Raw genomic sequence first — 22,736 nt, 5'->3', positions numbered from 1 at the left:
TCAGTGTTATGTTGCAAGAGGTATTTATTGCAGCGGAAGACTGTTGGCAAATTTAAAATATATTGCTCAAGCTCAGTCTGCATTCCCTTCGGTGTGCAGAAGATACAAGGGGACTGACATCTTCTAAATTTAAGTAGGATAAGGCAAATTTCTTGCAAGACAAAATCCCCTCTAAAATGCAGAGAATGGTTAACTCTCTGTGACTTCTCTGTTCCAGGGTCAAACAGAAAAGTAAATACTCCTGTTGTTGCATCACTTTGATTCAGGATTCTCTTTCAAGTACATTTTTAGGCAATATTCAGGCAGCTCTTTTTAACACTATTTCCCTAGAGGAAAGTCCTTGATGGTAATAACCTTTGTTAGAGGCTGACACTTGCATGTGCTCTCTTTGGAGAGAATGCAGTGGTTACTCAGGTTCCGAGCATGGATCTTACAGCCTCTTGCTTACAGATTTGTAGATCCATGAGTTTTCTATGTCTTGTACATAGAAGGAGGGGCAAGTTACAAGAATGTGATGACAGTACAGATGGTAAAACTATTACCTGATCCAGATGATAAAGTCATATATTTTTTATACCCAGTCTGTTGTGACCACAAAGAACCAAAATGATTTTTCTTTATTTTTTCCACCAACTCTTTACAGAGTACCATGCCGACAGAATGCTATGGCACTGCTGACGCTCCAAAAGCAATGCTCACAAAACTGTGCATCCCTTGGTGGACTGCTTTTAGCCATGTAGGCAATCAGGGGGGTCATCTTCCCCACCAGAGATCAAACTGCCAGAGGTGAGCCTTCTCCTCCCACACTTCAACCCCAAGAACTCCTATCCTCAAGAACTCTCATCCCCAGGAAATCCCAGTTCCCAAGAAATCCAATCCCAAAACCTCCCATGCCCACATACAGTGTGTCTCTTGGTTCAGCACTGTTTATAGGGAACAACGCCAAGGACAAGGTCTTCAAGCCTGAGCCACCCACACCTCTATGCCCACCTGACTGTCTCTTGGGCATCCCCCAGGCCATGCAGGTGTTGCACCATGCTGAGGACAGCAAGTCCTGGCCATGCTTGCAGATGATATACCTGCAGGTGGGACCAGCTGGTCCAAAAGGAGGCCTTGGGTCTTCCCTTAATAACATGTGGAATATTATGCACAGGGATCAGATAAAAAAAATGTTTAAAGACAGCTCTCGAGTCCTTCTTAGTCTGTTTTTGCACACGTCAATAAATTCGTCAAATCACTTGGATGCTTTTGGAAATTTTAGTCACTGTTGGAATAAACCCAGAAGAATCCCAAAAGAATCCCAAAAAAGCCACTGCCACTCACTCAAAGGGCTAGTAGTGTAAACTACAAATCTCTGAAACCTGCTTAAAAAAGCCGCTCCAGAGCAGGAGGTGAGGAATGGCCACATCCGGCTGGCATGTGACAGACTGACATGCAGCAGGCCCCATCTGGTAGCACAAATTTTATTTCTGATTATGAAAAACATGGCCCAGAGGGGTGGTGGCTGGACAAGGATCTGGCAGCTCAGACTGCAGCCCCCCACCAACATGACAGTTCCTTGGGATTGGGGTCTGAAGCAGGTACCATGCCCTGGGCCTACCAACATCAAGAGACAGAGAAGAACAGGAGCACTGAGCGAAATTTGTGGGTGTTTAAAGCACAAGACACAACTTTACATAAGCCTGACCACTCTCAGATCTTTACTTGTATCATGAAAACAGGAGTGGGGGAAAACATTTCCCTGACATGCAGTATGGGCACAAACATGTTATTATTTGAAAGGCTGTACAAAGGTTAAGTCTTTAATCCCTTTAATCCAGATGACAAACAAACAAAACCCCAAGAATAGGACCCTGTAATACAGCTGAGCGCCTTCCAGGTCTCTTGTGGGGCTCTCTATTCACATTGCTGAAGCCATTTATGAGCCTCCAGCTAAAAAGTTGCTGTGAAAGAAATAGATGCAGGCATGGTTTTATTCCGAGTTCTTTAAAGCTTATCATGGGCAATTTGGCAGCCTGGGCTCATGTTTCAGTGAGCAGGGTTTAATCCTCAGGTCAGTGGGACCAGGTTACTGGATTTCCAGGTCTGGCTGCCGTTGCCCTCTTACTGACACCAGGGCTCTTGAGTGCAGTGACTCCTTTTACTTGTTACTGATGCATAGAGAAAATGCAGACTCTGCTAAATGAGTGGTCAAGGCAGGGGAGAAATCAGTAACAGAGAGCATCAGAAGATAAACTGCAGAGCATTTGAGACTGAGGAGAGCTCCTCTTTTGGTACACCCCATGGAAAGAACTCTGGTCAGTGCATACAAGAATTTGTACCACTCTCAAACTATAGTGTTGTGGTAAGCAGACATCACTGCAGGCATGTGAAGTGTTAACTGGATTTAGGACCTGACCTGGCTTTATCAGAATACTGGGAAATTCTTCCACCTATTTCAGCAGGAATTGGGTCAGCTGCAACCATGCATCCTAAATGAACCACAGGAAGAGTGTCGCTAATTTCAGCAGTAGTATTCATGCAATTCAAAGTAGATGTGTGGTTATGTACCTGAATGAAGTCCACAGCAAAAGTCTAAGTCAGTGGTATAAGCAGCACATTTAAAATGGCAATACCCTTTCTACCAAACAGCCAATCACAAACTGGTGAGCTACCACAGATGAGGTGCAAGAGGCAGTAATCAAAAACCACATTTCCTCTCAAACTGTTTCTCGTCTTATCGAGTATGAGCCATTCAGTGCAGATTCTGCCAGTGTAAAAGGAAGAATGGGTGGACACGATCTAAACAGCCACTAGTTCAGCAGTACATAGATAAGCCAGCAGAGGAGTTAACAGGACTGGTGCAGCTCAACTCTCAACAAGAATTTCTAAGAGTCTTTTTGGAACCAAAAGAAGTCCCCTTTCTCCTCATTTTGTATACTCTCTGGGATGGTGCAACAGCTCCCTAAGCCTCACTCCACTTTGCTTCAAGTTGAATTGGACCCAGTCTCTCACTCTGAGCAGAGGTCAGGCCAGTCATGCTGACAGAGCAGCAGAGCACGTGAAGGCTGGAGGGCTGTGAGATGTTCTCTGGTTGTTACATCAGTCGCTCTGGTGTGCATCAAGCACACCAGATCCACATCAACAATTCTTACAGTGGTACAAGGCCATCACTGCAGTCCTGCTCACTGTGTCCCCACTGCAGCCAGAGCTGCCGATCACAGACAGAAAGGAAAATGTAAAAGGCAATTGGAAGATGCAGATACAAATTATGTGATCATGCCTCCACATCTCAGCATAAAGAGTAGAAAAAGGAGAATGCAAAGGGTCCTACCCCAGCTGATGGGACTAACAGTAACCAAATTCAAAGGGATGAACAATTATACACAGAGTTAGTGCTCTGCACAAGCCTCCATCTGTCTCTGGTCTCAGCAAATTCTGCTAAAGCACGTTATCCATTTGAGATTATATGTGCAGTGAGGGGGAAAAGTAGATGGGGGGCAGGAAAGAAAAAAAGATATTCAGTGCAGATCCCCATTTGTAACTTGGCCCTGAATGATGCTCCCTCTGCCATGGGGATGGCAAGTGTCTGAACTCATTTGGTAAAATTGCAAAGGTCACTGCAAAATGACAGCTCAGTTCTGGTTTTATTTGAAAAAGTAAAAAATTCCATGGTCCAGTTAGATCATTTGGGAGCAGTCACCATTCTCCCAGCTCTCAGCACAGAAGCCCCGTTTCCCCAGTTTTTCATTTCACTTTCACAGAGCCCAGCAGCTGTGTTTTAAGATTTATTATAAAATCAAAAGAAAAGGGGCAATGACCATACAGCCCAGAAAGGGTAAAAAAGCACTATGAAGGCCAATAAAACCCCTTATTTACATGAGGACCGCTCATGCCATACGCTATCAGGCTGCCAAGCTCCCTGAGTGCTGACAGCCTTTCCATCCCTGACAGTTCACAAGGTCATGGTCCCTGCAGACATTTCATTCCACTTACCAGCCTGGTTTTCCTCAGCCCCACCAATTTCAGCTCTGATCTCACAGCCAGTCACTCAAGAATACGACAATTAAAGATTAATGCTATAAATGCATGGAAAGTTGAAAAATCCAGATTTCTTGAATGTCATGTCAGACATATTCATTTTTCAGCCTTACCCTTGTACTTTTAAGACACCAGGCCAGGAGTGTCACTTTTCCCCAGCAGACTGTAAATGCTTTCTTCCTTTCAGCTGCCAGCTAGTTTTTGTAGGCTTAGATATTTTTCTTTATTTAATTATTCACTGTAACACATGAAACATTAAGCAGCTTCTTTCCATGAAGAAATGAGTGCTGTTTCCCAATGACAACATGCTAAGTATCCTTAATAGCAGGAATAAGGAAAAGAATTGACTAGAACAAAGGGGGAAAGGGCAGGGAAAATGAGAGAAGCTCTGAGTAGCTAGAATTTACTAACACCAAAAGAAAAGAAAAAAAAATAAATAAAAAAAGCGCTGAGATTTCATTTCTAAGAAAGTAGTCACTGTCACAATGAGCTGATCTGGGAAATAAAAGCAAAGAGAAACAGACTTTTAAAGTGTAAAAGTGTTTTCTGATATGACTTTCGGACGCTGGTGGAGATCAGTGAGAAAGAAGCCACAGATGCAATGTTATGATATGTAACAGTTGTGTTTCCTTAATGGTGTTAAACCCCTGATAGCTGTGAGAAATGTCTGTTCTTCCAAAGAACAGAAAGTTAAGGGCTGATGTCATCAACAGAAGCCATTCCAAGCCACAATTTTTCCTGTGAAAGCGGGATTGCATACACAGCTTCCAGTGTATGCTCTGCTCGTTTCATTTCTTTTGCAGCAGCAAGAGATGGTCTCATCAGGTTACAGAGTATCGTGACCCTCCTGAGAGCACTCCACACCATCGATCTAAGACGGGACAAACCTGGTGACCTTGACACCTCTGCAGGCTTTGAGGAAAGTCTTTACTCCGTCCTTGAAAGCCTGGGTAGGATTGTGTGGGCGAAAGGATTTTTCCTGATTCTAGTGTTTATTTGTTGGGTCACAGAGGTAAAATTATCTCTGTTTGATTACTTAAAGCTGTTGGCTGTGGAGATAATCTGTGCATTAGCGGCTGTACAGTGGGTGGTTAGCAGTTCTGAATCTGTAGTTGGAGGCAAAGAAGTCATTTTGCACAGCACTGTAAAATAGCAAACTGAGCACACAGGGCAAAAATCCCATCATAGCTCCATGCAGAAGTTGCTTTCTGCAATGAGAAATCCCCTCATTTTCTGAGGAGGTGGAGGGCAAGTGCCCAGTCGTGTCCTCCTGCACTTCCCCATCTCCCATGGCTGCACCCACAGAGAAAGAACACCTCGAGCAAACACTAAACGAGCCTTAACTCCTGCAATTGCAACATCTGTCCCTTTATGCTCACAAAAGGAGACTGATTACCAGAAGCACAGCTTAAAACAGTAGGTCTCAGCAACTCAGTTTAAGAGCTGCAAACTTGCTATAATGAAGGTAGATCCCATTAGCCTTGGGAGGAAAGAGGAATCAAAACTCCTACCTGGGCATGACTTCTCTGGGAAAGGTGGAACAATGCTCCTGTGCACTGTGGATAAATATTTAGAGTACAAACACTGCTGGAAACAATGATCTAGACTCTCAACCTGCTAATTCACCACTCATTGCCCATCTGTATCTGCAGGAGAGCCAGAGCATGCCGCTCCTTTTCCAAGCCAGTACAACTTTGGTTTGCACATTTTGTTCTGAGGATTTGCAACTTTATGTCCTCTTACCCTCACTTTTTCTGCAGCTGCTGAGCTTTACTCCTGGCAAAGAGGGCTGGGAACCAGGGCAGGGTCAGTGATGGGCAGACTTCAGGCTGGAAGGTTTATGAAGAACAGACATCAAGACCAAAGAGCAGGAAACTGATAGAAGATAGCAACCGACATGAAACTTCCCAGGGAGAGGAATGACAAGAAGCAGAGATGCATAGTTGTTTTATTAAATATCTGCATATGAAAGCAGAGGGGAGCATCCTCACACACAACAGACCTTCCCCGTGCTATCTCTTCGCTTTGGCATGGCCTGAGATGGAGCAGAGACACACAGCTCACATTAGAGTTTAGAATATCACCTGCATATAGCTGTTTAGGGGGTGGGTTTAGCAGTTTTGCCAGCTCTCTATGTGCAAGTGCTTTACTGAGGTAGATGACTGCACAGACACGGGCACCCTTGACACAGCCATAACTGCACCAAAGGTCTGTAGGCACAATTGATAATATCTGGAACACATTAAAAAGTCAGAATGTATAGTTCCCTCAGCAGCTGTACTACTTTTCTCACAGTCTTTACTAATTAGCATACATTGAGGAGCTACCAACCATCACAGACCCAAGGTCGTGTTTAGCTTCCTTTTTAAACAAGGCACAGAAAAATACCTTCAGCATTGACAATACTGCAGTCTCACATCACAGAACTAAAAGTTCAGAGAGTTTCTTTGCCAAAAGCCTCCCATTTTCTTTTTCTTGTTTTTTCAATCACATAAATTAATCAAATACATCGTATTTGTGCAGTAGCCTACCACCTCTCATTTTCCAACCTCACCAATTCAAATCCTTACTGACTTTGGAAGCAAAACTGAAGTAAATTCATCCATGTGTATTTTATAGTGCAAATTATCACACTCTGAAAAATGCACATCAAGGAAGGCAGCCAACAGACAGCTCATTTTCATGAAAGGGGTAGGAATGGAGGACAGAGAGGCAGCCGGGACGAGAAACTTCTGAGGTTTGCAGATCCCAAAGGCAAGCATTAAAACCCATTTTGAGGCACTCCCAACATTCCCACTGCCATCTTTCCTGCTCTTTAAAAGCTATCTCGACCATGCAACCAATTTTTGTATCTTTTAGTAAATCATTTAAGATAGCTTTACATGCTTAATACCTTAAAGAGTTAAAAGTTACACGGTCTGTATTGTCTTATGATGAGAAAAGAGATAGACAAGGCAAATGTTTTATTTACACTTTAAAATTGGATGTGGAAAGATTTATAAATGGATTAATTTTAATTAGTGTCCTCATTTCATTTAAAAAAAAAAAAAGAAATCTAAAAAGCATGCCTTAAAATTAATGCATTGCTACCCTGAGTATTAACAAATATGTCATGTCTTTGCTTTTTTTAAAGCCCCTTTGTTGCTTAGAGTTTCTTTATGATATATCAAAAGCAGCCTCTGATGAGTAATTTTCAAAAACCATGCTGGAATAAAACATGGGACAAACCTTTTTTTTTGTTGTTTTTTTTTGTTTTGTTTTGGAGTTTTTTGTGGGTTTTTTTGTTGTTGTTTTGTTGTTGTTGTTGTTTTGGGTTTTTTTTTCTTTTTAACAAGGCAACCCCCTTAAGCATTCTCCTATGGTGGGGAATGTTTGCACTGTGGTCTTTGTGTCCTATCTTGCAGGATGGTGGAGGCAAGTTCTCCCTCCAAACTCATCCCAAAGAACCTCTTTGATGTTTGATAGTTAAAACTAGATACTAGCCCCATATCAGAAATATTTAATAATGGGTTTAACATTTGTATCTCCTTGAACTGTTTCTCTAGTGGCTGCAGAAATTAGATTCCTCACAGATAAAGAGCAGGTGTGATACCTGCAAAGATTTTTAATAGAAGACCACATTTGATGTCTGGGTATTTGTGTTATGTTTCATTAGGGGCACCAAGGAAAATGCAGTCACAGAATCACAAAATTACAGAATATGATGAGTTGGAAGGGACCCACAAGGATCATCAAAGTCCAACCCTTAGCCCTGCACAGGACCATCCCCAAGAGTCACACCATGTGCCTGAGAATATCATCCAAGTGCTTCTTGAATTCTGTCAAGCTTGGTACTGTGACCACTTCCCTGGGGAGTCAGTTCCAGTGCCCAACCACGCTCTAGGTGAAGAACCTTCTTCTGACACAACTTCAGGCCATTCCCTTGAGTCTTGTCACTGTCACCACAGAGGAAAGATCAGTGCCTGAGCCTCCTCTTCCCCTCATGAGGATGTTGCAGAGTGGGACGACACCTCCCCTCAGTCTCCTCCAGGCTGAACTAAAAAAATGCTCTCAGCTGCTCCTCATACAGCTTCCCCTCAAGGCCCTTCACGATCTTTATTGCCCTACTTTGGACACCCTCTAACAGTTTAGCATCTTCCTTATACTGTGGTGTCCAAAACTGCACACAATATTCAAGGTGAGACCACTCTAGTGCAGAGCAGAGCAGGACAATCCCCTCCCTCAATCGCCTGATGATGCTCGTTTAAACCCAGCAAGGCCAAAATGATGAGTTTGTTTTTCTGGGACTCAATAATCCAGATCCTAGCCATCTGAGTTTCTTCTGCAGATGCCATGACCTCAGACAGCAGAGCTGCAAACCATCAGCCTTTGTCCCCATCTTCTCCAGACTGATTCCTGGCAAATACAGAGAAGTGTCTGCCTTAGAGGGTTTACTTTTGGTACAAACCAGGCAAGAAAATCTCAGGCCATTTGCTATCTACAGGATGCCAAACCTCAATTCCCTTACACACAAGTTTGCTTCTTAGCCTTTTTGACATTCTAGGACTGTCTCTGAAGGCATCCTCTCTCCTAAACATAGAGTCCCATGAGTAAGCTCTCTCATCTGAGCTGCTTTGTCCTGTGTAAGCTAGCTGAGATTTAGCCTTCCCCACAACCCACATCACCAGCACCCACCAGCACAGTTCTCCTCATCTCCCATTCAGTTGCTGCAGTGTCCTATCTCCTCACAGTTAGTCTGATTTGCTCCCTCTACATCCAGCACCACAACTGAATTAATACATTTAAAAAATTAACATTGTTCTATTCCTGTTTTTTCCTTCTTCAACTCCTTGCTGCAAACATTTCCCACTTATGTTAACCTTGACATATATTTTATACGCACCTTGACTTTGGATATAAGTAGGGCTCGGCCCCTCAATCACAGCAGCCCATTTCTCAGGCAAACCTCTGCAATTCCTTCCTGTGCTGGAAAGGGCTAGAGAGGAGCTCCCACCAAAGGCTCCTACAGCTCCGATGCCTGAGGCCTCCACGGCCACCGTGTGCTACCTATACTCATGTCACGTGTAAGGGACCAACATGTGACATGATGCCCACGCCTACACAAACCAAGGGGTTGTGGTGCTTCCAGAGGGGGGACGGGACCTCTAGACACTACTACATTCCCCTCATTGTCTTCCTCTCTTCCATGCTTCTCCTGTGAGCACCCTGCCCTCATTGCACTGCCCCAATACGTCAGTGTGGCTACTCTCTAGCTCCTGGCAGCTTGACTTCAGACTCCTGCTCCTATTGTGGCAGGCACGCGGGCAGTCCAGGCATGAAATGAAGCCCCTGGCCTTTCCAGAGGGTGTGCTGCTGTTGTGACACCCCCAACACAACCCGCCTGAGCATTTTGGGATACCACAGCTGTGAATGATGGGCTTGTGAAGGATGAAGTCTGGCACCTTTCTGTGCTCCAGCCAAAGAAAAGGGAGGAGGAAGAGAGGGAAGTGACACTTTCCTCTCTGCTTGATGAAAGCAAAATCTGATGGAGGCAGGCAGGGAGAAACAGTCTGGGCACTAAGCCCCTTATTAATTAATGGATGTTTTGAAAAAAGAAATGCAACAGTGCACTCATTTCGTCTGGTTTCTAGGAGCTCTCGTGACCTTAATAATTGATGTTTATGCAAGCTGCTTATAATGTTAAGCAGTTGTTTTGTGTAGATTTTGTCCATTGCATTTAACTGAGATGAATAGATCAAGCTGTGAAATGAGGTTGGCCATAATACTCACAGGGAAGCTTAAAAAAAAAAAAAAATTGGAGTGTTTTTAGGAGGACAAACAAAACTCACAGCTTTGTCTGAAATAATTTTCCATCCATTACTAATACACACAATTTAAGTAACAGAAAATATTTTTTTTTCCCCTCAGATTCATCCTTTCCCTTTCCTCTTTGAGTTTTGGCAGCATTTCCAGCACCATTTCATTGTTTCTCAAGCACATAATCAGTGTCTCCTGCCTGTTTTGCCTTTCTTCATAGCTACAGGAGTGTAAAGGGAAGATTACAAAGATTAAAGTGATCAGGAAAACTAAGAAGCATGTAGAACTTATATTTGGATAGCAACTTAGGCTCCTGCAATGCAGAGCAATAAGCAGCAAGAGGACTGTTAGCACAGGGAGAGGGTTCATTCTTCCAGGCTTGTGCCCATTGCCCATGGACACAGAAGTCCCCTAGAACATCACTTTAGATAGTTGCCTGGACTGAGGGCAGCTTATACCTGACCCACCAGGTAGGCAGAAGAAAGCATGCCAGCAGCCAGAATAAGCTGTTCCTTATTGTCCTGAATGTTTCTGTAAGTCTTTCCCAATGCACCAGATAGGACTATCCCTTACCACACTCTTCACTGAAACAAACAGGTCCCTGAAAAAAATCTACATTCACTTTGCATCAACACAAGCTAGAGAACTTTTCTCACTCACCCTTCAAAATTTGGCCAGATTTAAGGGAAACTGAGAACCTGCTCTTTTCTAGGCAGCTTCAAGAAGGAGACAGGGATGCCACTGTGATGGGTCACTGCTCCAAAATGCTGGCAAGCTCATGCACAGCCCTGCCAGGCCATGTAAGCTCTTCCATAAAGACTCTTAATTGTTTTTTAACCTGATTTTATTTGAATAACTTCTTAGTTAAGAGTAACAGTGTTCATTCAAACTGAAACTGTAGTTTGCTCCTCAATGCAAACTGCCAAATGCAGGGTACAGCTGCACTTCCCAGCAAGCAGAAAGTTTCCAAGTGCAGTGGAGCAAGAGCAAACTGTCGCTGCAGTGCCAGCAGCTTCATAAAATAAACGGAAGTGGGGAGCTGAAAGAAAAAGATAACTACAAAAGACAGGGGGGGTTCATTCCAGGTTTTCTCTGGCTCTAGCAGAAATGGGCCCTAATGGATCTTTTTTTTTTTTCCCCCAATAAATAAGGGATATTGACTCCTAACACAGCCTACACACACACTGACACTCAGACTGTTCACAGTGACATACCAACCACTTTTAGCAGTCCATGCAGCCAGGTAAACTCCAGGCAATTACAGACTAAAATGAAACCAGGTGATTTTAAGGCAAATATTAGGTCTTCCACAGAAAAGCTCAAGTTCAATTTTGACAGACTCAATCATTACAAATAAAAAAATAATAAAGTACTCAGTCTTAGCAGCTTAAGTATTTTTTAGAACAGCTCCCTCCTTCCTACCCACAACAAAAGCCAATGGATCCAGGCAGATCCCTATGAGTATGAGCCCATGCCTAAAGTAATGTCCACTGTCTTGACTAATAGTACACAAAGCTCAGAAGTCTCTTAATTTTTTTAATATATTTCTTTGTGTACTTAAAAGACTCAATCTAATAGTTTACTCATTATAGATTAGAGGCCCAAATCAGCTGGCATCTAATCCAAGCTCCATCAAATTCAAGGCCATCCTGACCCCAAGGTAGGATTATCCCCAATGAACACTGAAAGATGCCACATCAGACCTTCCAACCAGTACTCCCTGCATCCCATCAGAGAGATTACCTCTGGGCTATCATCCCATCTATAGGAGGTATTAAAAGGCTACAGATAAAATCATTAATCACAAAGCATTCTGTTTCAAGGCAAGGCTTCCTACTCACAGACTCCATTTTTCCAGTCTCTGTACACACTGAAAAGCCAGTCTATTAGAGGACCACTCAGAGCAAAAAATATCGATTCTAAACAGTATTCCAGTGTTTCTTAAGCTAAGCTACCATTTTTGATACTTGTCCACATCTGTGAAAGAATCATGTAGGACATACAGGGCTTCAGACTGACAAATCAGCTTCAAAAAATAGTTCATATGGGAAACTTGCAACTGCAATGCCTAAACCTTTTCCTACCTCACGCCCCAAGACACACATTTAAAAAAGGGCAGTTGCCACCTCTTTGGCAGCAGACAACCAGTGACTGCACATCCATCAGACTGGAGCACTGCATCCATGCTGGGAGCACCACCACCAACCACAAGGCTCTTGCCAGTGAGTGTTCTCTTCTGCAGCTGTAACTACGGGCCATTACCTTTCACATAAAATACATTTAAAAGTAAATAAATGTATAAAATACCAAATGATTTAGTGGCATGTTCTCCAGACAAACACTGCTATCTACAGCCAAAACTCGAAATTAATTAGAGGAGGAAGAATCTTCTGATTGATATAGCCCTATATTGTAACACGGCACTTGAGTGACAGGCAATTACACTTCAAGCAATTTCTATTATATAGTGTGTAACAGAACAGATACAGCAGGAAAGGAGAAAAAAGCAAGCCTAAATACCCCAAGAAATAAAATGTGTGCGCTGTCTGTGTGATCAATGCAAACATAACCACAAACATTTGCATCACAATAGTACAGTAAATAACAACCTCACAGCTGAGACATTTACAGCCACATTAGTAAATACGCTTTCATGTCTCACAGAGAGGACAGCAATTTATTAAACCACCCAAATAAAACATGTTGCAATCACCAGTCGTGCTTTAATTAGGAAGGATCCTTTTGAAAACCAAGCAGAGGGCTAGGTGACCCAGCAGGCCCTTTCCACCCTACATATCCAGGAGCTGTGATTCACCCCACTTCAGACTACTCGATGCACAGAAGTCTAAATCCTTTGATGAGCACGTGGATGTGGCCTGAAAGACAAGGCTGCAGGCCAAGACAAGCCCATCACACCCTGCTCTCCACAGCCCCACACCTCACAGCAGCGACAGTGCACCAGCCGGAATAACTGCGTTTTGGAACGGTACCACTTTGTTGGTGCAGTTTGTTTGCTGCATTTATTTATTTCCAGCTGAGCTATGGGACAGACTACCCATACAGAAACGCTTGTAGCTTTATTGAGAAGAGAAGTAGGAGGACGTCTGTTACTCCGTAAGAGAGGGGAGATGGATTCCTGCTGGAATATGACGTGCCACATGTCACCTCGCAGCCCAAGTCCCATCACAGCAACAAAGACATTCCTCTGCTCCGCTCCTCATCCCAAGACGTGGCAGATCTAAATACAACCCATACGGAGGAAGGCTGCTCAGTGGTACAGAAGAACAAAGGGTGGGGAGGATTATTAAGGGAAGGGGAATGTCATCTATGCTGCTGGCAGCCTCAGAGACAAACTGAGAAGTGGCCTGAAGTGAGCCTACCCACATATTTGATTTTCCAGATAAACCTAGTGAGCATGTTCCTAGTAGAGACACCTATGAGGAGAGCCTGAAAGCTGGAAACTGGCACTGCAGATCTGGGATGACCATGAGATAGATACTCATCACTCATGAAAGTCTCAAGTCCTTCAAACCCAGCACACTGGGAAAACAGCTAAGAGCCAGGATTAGTATTTTAAAGATGAACAGTTGGTTAATGTTTAATACCTGTCCCACTTGTCATCTGAAATCCTTCATGAAGGGAACTGAGTTCAGATGAGACAGGGACTTTAGTCTTTAACATGAGGTCAGTTGCCATCAGAGCTCCTGCCAGCCCTGATTAAAGCTGAAGGGTTGACAGCCAGGTACCACAACATGCAGAGAGTGGCTCCCACCCACCCTCCTCCCCCAGCACAGGTGAAAGAGCTGCACCATGTGCATCAGAATGTTAGAGAGGCATTAAGTAAGGAAAGTCTTTGGAGCTTGTGCTTTGGTACAGACTTTGGACAGAAGCTCTCTCAAAACCCATGCCATTTTGATCTTCAATTGTATTGAGAAGTAAATACCCCAACAGATTTTGGTCATCAGTTTTCAATGGCAGCCTCTCTTCCCACACCTCTCAAGTACATGAATAGCAGGATGGGGACTGGAAGAGTCAAGTCCCCATCAGGTTCAGGATCAGGTTCATGACTACCTGAGGAATCTGAACAGATGTAAGTCTAGGGGATCCCATGAGATGCATCCCAGAGTCCTGAGGAAATTGCCTGATGTAGCTGCCAAGTCACTCTCCATGGTATTTGAAAAGTCATGGCAGTCAGGAGAAGTCCCAGGTGACTGCAAAAAGGGAGCAGAAGAAAGGAGGACCCTGGGAACTACTGACCTGTCAGCATCACCTCTGGCCCTGGAAAGATCATGGAACAGATCCTCCTAGAAGATGTGCTAAGATACGTGGAGGACAGGGAGGTGATTTGATACAACTATCACAGCTTCAGCAGAGACAAATCCTGCCAGACCAACCCAGTGGCCTTCTATGATGGGGTGACTACACCAGTGGACAAGGGAAGGGTTACAGACGTCATTTATCTGGACTTCTGTAAAGCCTTTGACATGGTATCCCACAACATCCTTCTCTCTAAATTGGAAGGAGATGGATTTGATGAGTGGACTGTTAGACGGACAAGGAACTGGCTGGAAAGTCGCATCCAGAGGGAGGTGGTCAATGGCTCAGAGTCCAAAGGGATCGATGACAAGTGAAGTCCATCAGGGTCCATACTGGGACCAATGTTATTTAATATCTTCATTAATTGACAAAAGGATCAAGTGCAGCCTCAGCAAATTTGCAGATGACACCAAGCTGAGTGGTGCTGTTGACACACCTGAAGGACAGGATGCCATCCAGAGGGACCTGGACAAGCTCAAGGAGTAGGTGTATGGGAATCTCATGAGGTCTAACAAGACCAAGTGCAAGGTGCTGCACTTGGGTCAGGGCAACCCCCAGTACCAACACAGGATGGGGGATGAACAGACCAAGAGCAGCCCTGCTGAGAAGGACTTGGGGGTGCTGGTGGGTGAGAGGCTGGACATGACCCAGCCGTGTGCACTCACAGCCCAGAAAGCCAATCCTGTCCTGGGCTACATCCAAAGCAGAATGGGCAGCAGGTGAGGGAGGGGATTCTGCCCCTCTGCTGTGCTGTGCTGAGACCCCACCTGGAGCACTGCAGCCAGCTCTGGGGTCCCCAGCACAGGAAGGACACTGACCTGTTGGAGCAAGTCCAGAGGAGGCCACCAAGTTGATTAGATGGATGGAGCAGTTCTCCTATGAGGAAAGGCTGATAGAATTGAGATTGTTCAGCCTGGAGAAGATAAGAGAAGGCTTCAGGCTGATGTATTTGCAGCCTTCCAGTACCTGCAAGGGAGCCTGCAAAAAAAGATGGAGAGAGACTTTCTACGATGGCATTTAATGACAGGGCATGGGAGAGTGGCTTCAAACTGAAAGGGAGTAGGTTTAGATTAGATATTAGAAAAAAATCTTTACCATGAGGGTGGCAAGGCACTGGAACAGGTTGCCCAGGGAAGCTGTGTTTAAGACCAGGTTGGATGGAGCTGTGAGCAACCTGGTCTGGTGAAATATGTCCCTGTACATGGCAGGAGGGTTGGAACTAGATGGCCTTTAAGGTTCCTTTAAGGTTTCTTCCAACCCAAACCATTCTATGATTCTCAGACCAGCACATTTAGTAAAATAAGCAGCTCAGTATTAAAGCTAGATTTTCCCCACGCTGCTGGGCAACCACTTTTGCCTTGGGAGCGGAGAGAGAAGCAGCAGTGTGTTCCTTCAGTTCCCTCAGTTCCTTCACAATTACTGATTTATACAAGTGTTGCATTTGCATACAGCTGGAGGAGTGGGAAAACCCTGCTCCAGCAGGGAACAAGCTGTCTTTTACCCATCTGGCAAGATGAGAGCTTTGCTAAACTTACAGACAACGTGCAACAGGATGAAGGCACTGATAAGGGGATACCCTCGAAAGTCCAAAGTATTTACAGAAGACCAAGCAGCTGGGCTGCCCTCATACAGATCTGTAACACCAAGAGGCAACAGCAGGATGTTTCCTCTGGAAGGCGACAGTGAACAGAGTGGGTTTGGCATCTGTTTCAGTAGGTCCTACCTCTGTCAAAATTCTGGGCAAAGCCTGTTTGTCTGAGATTTTGTGAAGAGTACAGCGAGCATCAAAGCTCTCTTTCGTTTTGTAGGCCAGGAAGGCTTTGGGGTTGGCAGAGTGTCAGCTCACAAGTGTTCTGCAAAGTGCACTTTTAATTTTTCATTGTAGCAGCACCTACAGACTTTGACTGAAATAAATAATGAACCAATTTGTATCATGAATCTAAGAATCACTCTCTTCTGGTCCCCATCATGGAGAGGATTTTCTTCCCAGTGACAAGTGTTAATGCATTTATGCCCTAGTTTCCCACAGTGGGTGTCACTATTGAAGTGTCAGGAAGGAAGGTTAGAGCTGCTTTTTCAGACTGTTCCTGTCAGCCTCAGCAGTCCGTTTTGGATGAAAACATCCCGGCAGAACACAGCCTGAAAGAAAGCTGGATTTTAAACAGCACAGCAAAAGTCTTTGTGTTGTATATGATTAAAATGTAACATTGAATAGGTCTTTCTCCAAGTCTGAGTCAGGGAGGATGGCTCCACTGTGTAAAATTACAGGGTTTTTTTGCAGAACGGCAGAAGTTTCACAAGTCTTTAATGTAGTCAGAGACCATTTTCTACGCTTTTCTCATTTTTCAATGCTGTTCTTTCTGACAACTCCCTCAGCACAAATCCTGACAGGTACCGTTCCACTTCTGAGAGCTGACAGAGGACAGCTGGCCGCTCACCGCAGTGGGACCCCAGAGTGGTGCCCACCTTCACTTCTCACAAAGCAAAAATGGCCAAAACCAAAACCCAGTGGGATCCAGACACTCTGTTTGACTTGAACCATTCTGACTCTGTGAATCGTGATAATTTTAATAAACACAGTTATTGGGGGGGGGGGGAAGTCAATTATCAAAAGCAGCCCTACTGTAATTTCAAAGCTTTGCTGAATTATTTTAATACAATTCCATTTAAAGAGAAATGGAGGTTAAGTGCACACAATAAGTGCTGTAACCCAGCCAGGTAGTAATCCCCTCTGCAAACTGTCTAACACTGCAGAGAAAGGGAACAAAATGCTGGCCAAATCAAACAGTAATGAAATTAAAGCACAATGTTGTGGCTTACAACAGTGCTCTAGCAGCATCTTTGGGAGGCTGCACCAAAGAGGAGCCATTGCAATTAGGCAGGTATAACAGCAGAAGTATTAGGTTGCAGAATTAGAGCTGCTCCCACTTCCCTTGCAGAGCTTTACAATGTCACACCAAGGCAGCAATAATCAGAGTGCTGATACTAGATTAGAAGCCCTTTTTAGACAGAAAAGGATAATTATTTTCTCCTGGAGAGTACCCATAAATTAATTCTATTCACCCAGACCACCTTTGTCATTGTGGGAAGCTGCTGCTGAAGAACCACAGACTCTGCCCTAGATGACACCACATCGCATGCAAATCTCCAGCTCAGAACGGTGGTAACCACAGGAGATATAATGCCTTGTGACATGGCGAAGGTCAGATTAGACTATTTGACCTTCAGGCTAAATTTATCAATTTACTGAAATATATTAATAACCCAGTTTTTAATTAAGACAACATAATACAAAGAGCAATACTGCTTGGTCCATTGCAGATCTGTGTTAAAATACAATATGCATGTAATCACTTTTGTACATGATCTAGTTAAAATTAGCCGGGAGAGCTGTTACTGTAACACACGGGTAATACAAGTAGAAAGCTGAGACTCACCAAAGCAAAGCCACTGCACTTCATTACAACCACAGCAGCCTCAGCAGGGCCAGACACGCCAGTGGGAAATAATACAAGAGGGAACGCTTAAGGGTCATACATCCTACAACTCCTACAGACCTTAAGGAACAAAACAAACTTCATTACTCTGGTATTGTTTTGACAGAAACAAAACCCAAATTACTCATTTGCTGCAGTTATTTTTACTCCATCAGCAGTCGGGTGCAGCCGAGTCGGTGCTGGACGCGCTGCCCAGCACGGAGTAAGGCAGTGCCAGGCTTTCCCAGGCTCTGTGCAAGAGCCAGCTGACACAGGGACAAGGGGGCCAGAATCAGAAAAATACTCTTTTCTACTCCTTCTCTGCATACATTAATCTGCATGCTTATTCCTGTTTACATTATGAGATGTATGTCATAAAAGAGCTTACAGGATGTGTATTGCAGCCAAGTTAATATTGCTGTTGGAGCCTCAGCCTCTGGATTTCCTGACTTAATATTGCCCAGTAAAACTACTTTTTTTTTTCTTTTTCTTTTTTTTTTTTAATTCTGCATTTGTCTAATGAAGTTTATTAGTGGTTTAAACCCATTTAAGGTAAGAATATTACACAGAGCGCCTACAACACCTGCAGGAAACCCATCAAGAGAACAAGCCCTACACTGAAGATAGCAATAGCATTCAGAACTATTATCTACCTAATATCAGTATATGTACAAATATAGCAAAGAAGCTCTTGTTAATAACAACATTCAAACACAATTTAGAAATGTGCCTGTATTGTAGAACTTTCTCAAAAATTGCTTGGGCAAAACCCACAGCTTTTCATTGAGGGCATCTCAACTGTCCTTTCAGGAGACAAAGTGTGCTGCCTACAAGAACTATAGTTAGTAACAAACAGAAGAAAAAAAGGTTTTTTTCACAGACTTGGATGCCATGGCTCAGATTTTAAAAGCAGGAAGCATTTCCCAAACCCTGTGCAGATGACCTAAGGCAGATGGACCTTAACATTAAAGCCTTTCCTATCTCTCAACACCCAATGTGTGCTCTTGCACCCAGGCGGACTCCTGCCCAGAGATGTTTCTCATTTCATAAAGCTACTGAAAAGCTAGCAAGACACCTCTGGCAATATCATGAAGACACGCAATACCTTTTAAATTTGGCTCTTACAACACCAGCATTTCCAAACAGCCTCTGCAGTAGATACCTGCCATGCAAGATAGCTGCTGCTCTCTGCACGCCTAGGAAATCCTTTACAATACCACATGGACTTTGACCTTCTCTCTCTACTTCATCTTAGTTGAGATAATCAGTGCCCTGGGACTCCTGAGCATCCCTGGCTGGACTCAGCCCTGCTGTGCCCCGGCAGAGCTACTGGCAGCTGTCTTTGCCAGCTCAGGAGCTGGTAAACCAGACTAAACATCTACTCACATATCAAGTTCCTCAGACTAGCAATCCCCTGTCAACATTTAAAAGGTAACCCAGAAAAGACCTCATGTCATGAAAACTGAAAGACTTTAAACAGAAAGGAGAAACAATAAAATCACTTCCCACTTCTGTAAAATGCTAGTGAGTTTAATAAAAGTTTAAAAAAATAGGTTTCCTCCCGGCTAGGCACTGAATAATTTTAAAGAAAAAAAGACTTCAAAGACATGTTTTCCATTCTATTTGCATTCAGGCATTTTGTTTTTCAGAAAATTATTAACTCAGTAATATTGCAGGCTATTCTTACACGCACTGTGAGCTTTGGCTACCCAGAAGATAATTTGTCCAGTGCAAAGACCCATGCAATAGAGGCAGAAGACACTCTAGAAAAAGGCAAAGTTAGTGAGTCATCTCAAGGGATTAGCACAATATTTGCAAGGACATGCATCCTGGACATGAAAGTGAGGGTGTACAGGTATTGCACTTTGCCTTAAAATGAAGGCAGAAAAACTCAGACCAAAGCTGTTGAGCATTTTGACAAGATGGCCTACTCACAAGCATTCCAGCTCCCCTTTGCAAGGGGCAAAGTGAAGCCCAAGACCTGGATGTCTCCACTGCCCTGGGAGTGCCCTAAAAGCAAGATGCTGATGCAGGGACAGCGCCTTAACCTGCTGTGACTGCACTGGGCAGAGCACACCAACCCCTCGTGTGGATCCTTCCAGGAAGTCTCCTCTCTCACAGCCTCGCCAAGCTCTCTCCAGCCAGAAGCAGAGAAGATCTGACAGCCCGTTGAGAGAAATTCACGAGCATTGCTGTTCATTAAAAGTATACCGAGGGAAAGCAGTGAGGTTAACGGGATGGGCTATATTAAGCCCATTTACAGCTTTATGGCACCTTCAAAGGGGCATCAGAGCTTTCTGCAGCCACGGGTAATGGACAGATAGTTACAAACGGAGACAGGTTTTAAAAGAGTACCCCAGGCCACCCGAAGGAGAGACAGCACAGTTAACTTTGGAGTCTGAGGTCAGCTCCTGATGTTTTCCGATTACACATCTCATCCACAACTGCTCCCGGGCTTACAACGCTGCATATATCACAGCCTGCTTTGTGCAGACAGGAGTTCTTAATGACACTGAGAACTACCTTCTGATGATCGGGGGGGAAAAAAATCAGACACATGCTTCATGCTGTCTGATTTTATTAAACTGCTGTGTATAGCGAAGGGGGGGAGGTTGCTGTTTTTTTCTGCAACTGCAACCCCTCTCCTCGTATCCCCGGGCCCTGCTGCACTGCAACACCGTAACAGGCAGTGTCACGACATGACCTAATCCACAGCACGGGGAGATAGCACGAAGTGTCACAGCATGCAGTGTATGCTGCCCTTTGCCCGGCAGGCAGGCACACTGAGATCAGTGGAGCAAGAGCTGGGCAGAGACCCTGCAAGCACCCCCAGATCAGGGGATATGCTCCACTGACCCCCAGAGGAATGAAACTCAACCAAGCCTTGTGGGATGGACACTACTAACACCTGCCCCATTGACCTACAAAGGGATGGACCCCACTGGCCCCTGGGCATGAACTCCTGCAACCCACCAACCTCCCATGATGATGGGGTACGCATCCCCCTGACCCTCTACAGAGGGAATGCCACCCTCAGGCCCCCTGGGGACGGAGCCCCAGGGATCATGGTGGAGGCACCCCACCGACACACGGAGGGGGGATTGTTATCGCTCACAAACAACTCTGGGTAAGATAAAGTGCCTCAGTCCCAGAGTGGGGAGGTTCTCTCTGCCCACCCGCAGCTGACGGAGCCCCCAGCGTACCGGGGGAGGCACCCACGATCCCCGGGAGATGCCACCTCGCCGGCAGCGGGGACGCGGCTGCACCTCACCGAGCGCCGGGGAACGAAGCCCCCGGAGCCGAGGGGGGACGGGGGTGGGGGGCGGGGAACGGCCACACCGACCGCCAGGAAAGGAGCCCCCGCGTCCCGCTGCGGCAGCGCGGGGCGAGCGCAGCGGGGCGAGCGCAGCTCCCAGCCCGGCGCAGCGCCCAGTGCCCGCGGGAGCGGAGCCGCCAGCGGGGCAGCCCCGGCCGCCCGCAGCCCCCGCCCGCAGCCCCGCGCTCCCCACTCACCTCGGCGGGCTCGGGGGGCCCCGGCGCCCCGACCACCTGCTCGGCGTGCCCAGGGCAAGCGGCCCCGGCCCCGCCTCGGCTGCTCCGCCGCCTGGTGCGCCCTGCCCGGCCCGGGAGCGGCGGGGGCGGGCCCCGACAGGGCGGGCGGCGCGGGGATCCCGCGAGGAGGCGGGCGGGCGGCCTGCCGGGGCGGTGCCGGGCGGGGCTCCCCACCCTCCGCGGGACCCACCGGGAGAGGCCCGGAGCACCTGGGGCTGCGGGGAACCGGGGAAGGTCAGGGACCGTGCTGCGGGGGCCGGCCGGCGGTGGAAGAGTTTGCCTGAAATCCGCAGCCCACGAGGAGCAGGCGTTGTGTGCTGCCAGGGTTTTGATGTTTTCGGGCACGTCGGGGTTTATTTAAAGTCCTTTAAACGTTTTGCTTGTATCGCTTTTATCTTCTGTTCTCACTCAGCAGGCAGTGCTAGTTCCAAAGATGATTTAAATGAAAAGTGAATTACCTTTTTTTTTTTTAATAGAGCTTTCTAATTTTTTTTAAGTTTGTTTTTTTATTTTTTACAAGAAACTTAAGATTATTAAAATGAAAGTGCATTCTAGAATATTTAGTTGCTTTTTCGGGTTCACTTTTCTTAGACACTGGAAAAGGGAATGATCAGTGACTCTGTTTTCTTTCAAACCGGAGTCCCTTCCTGACTTATGCCCTGTACAAGGTTCAGGGAGTGTGTTTCCAGCACTGCTGTTCTAAAATTAAATTTAAAAAAAAAAAAAAAAAAGAATTCAGATCAACCAAAGTGTCTCTAAAGTATTGTCTTTATTAAAAGCTCTGTCAGGTAATCATGTTACAGTTTGGCCCAGATGCTCTGCCTATCACTCCTTTGAAGATGATTGCTCATGATGGCAGTGTCTGGGCTGATAACTAAATCAAGCTCAGCATTTAGAGCAGAGGGTTGTCTAGAGGCACTTGTTGCAGTGACAGGCTCGGCACGAGGTACCAGGCAGTGCCTTAGGACTCTTCAGCATGGGAAGGATACTGTTAGCTGAGCTGAATTGTTCTGTGGATGCAGAATGCTTCCAAGCTAACAAAACAGCACTGCAGAGCACACCCTGGACCACCCTCCGTGCAGAGCAGGAAGGTTTGCAGTGGTGTTTGGCCAGGCCATAGCCTGCAATGAGTAAAAAAAAACACAAAAGCACAAAACTCCTTTCACAGTGATGAACTCTGGGATGAGGTGCATAAAAACAGGTGTGTGACTCCTGACAGTGACCTTGTTTCAGTGAGGAAATCCGAGGCACACAGAGCAAGTAACAACTTCTGGGACAGACGGGAGAGCAGCTCCCAGAGAGCTGAGTTTTTCCCAGCAGTGCTGTTGGCAAACACGCTGACACCTTGCCAGGTCACTGTCAACCTGCACAACCCAAGAGGACCACATCCCACCCTGGCTTGCCCCTGCACCTTCACACTGAAGTGTAAGCCCCTTAGGTGGTTCCCTGCAGTGTTGATCTGGCACACGATTCAATGAAATGTCAGTGAAAAAAGATTTGGAGGTCCATGAAGTTCTGCCACCGCTCAAGACACCTCCAAAGGCACTGCAATATCAGACTCATTCAGCCTTCACC

At 45.5% G+C, this 22,736-nt stretch overlaps 1 protein-coding gene across 5 annotated transcripts in view; it reads right to left on the bottom strand.

The window, feature by feature from the left end:
* Nucleotides 1-21,196, bottom strand: part of PDZD2 (PDZ domain containing 2) — a 202,573-nt gene extending 181,377 nt beyond the window's left edge. For 4 of the 5 annotated variants that reach the window (XM_050329166.1, XM_050329169.1, XM_050329168.1 and 1 more), the window contains exon 1: nt 14,952-15,111. The gene's annotated coding sequence lies outside the window, so the exon portion shown is untranslated. Of the gene's footprint in view, nt 1-14,951; nt 15,112-21,122 lie in introns of those variants that run through there. The other variant, XM_050329167.1, reaches the window with a different exon arrangement.
* Between the last annotated feature and the right edge of the window lie 1,540 nt (nt 21,197-22,736).

This window comes from Myiozetetes cayanensis, unplaced genomic scaffold (genome assembly GCF_022539395.1).
Source record: "Myiozetetes cayanensis isolate MyiCay16 unplaced genomic scaffold, myiCay2020 scf4, whole genome shotgun sequence".
Classification (NCBI taxonomy): domain Eukaryota; kingdom Metazoa; phylum Chordata; class Aves; order Passeriformes; family Tyrannidae; genus Myiozetetes; species Myiozetetes cayanensis.
The sequence above is the reverse complement of the archived record's forward strand: the minus strand, read 5'-3'. Positions and strand labels throughout refer to the sequence as shown.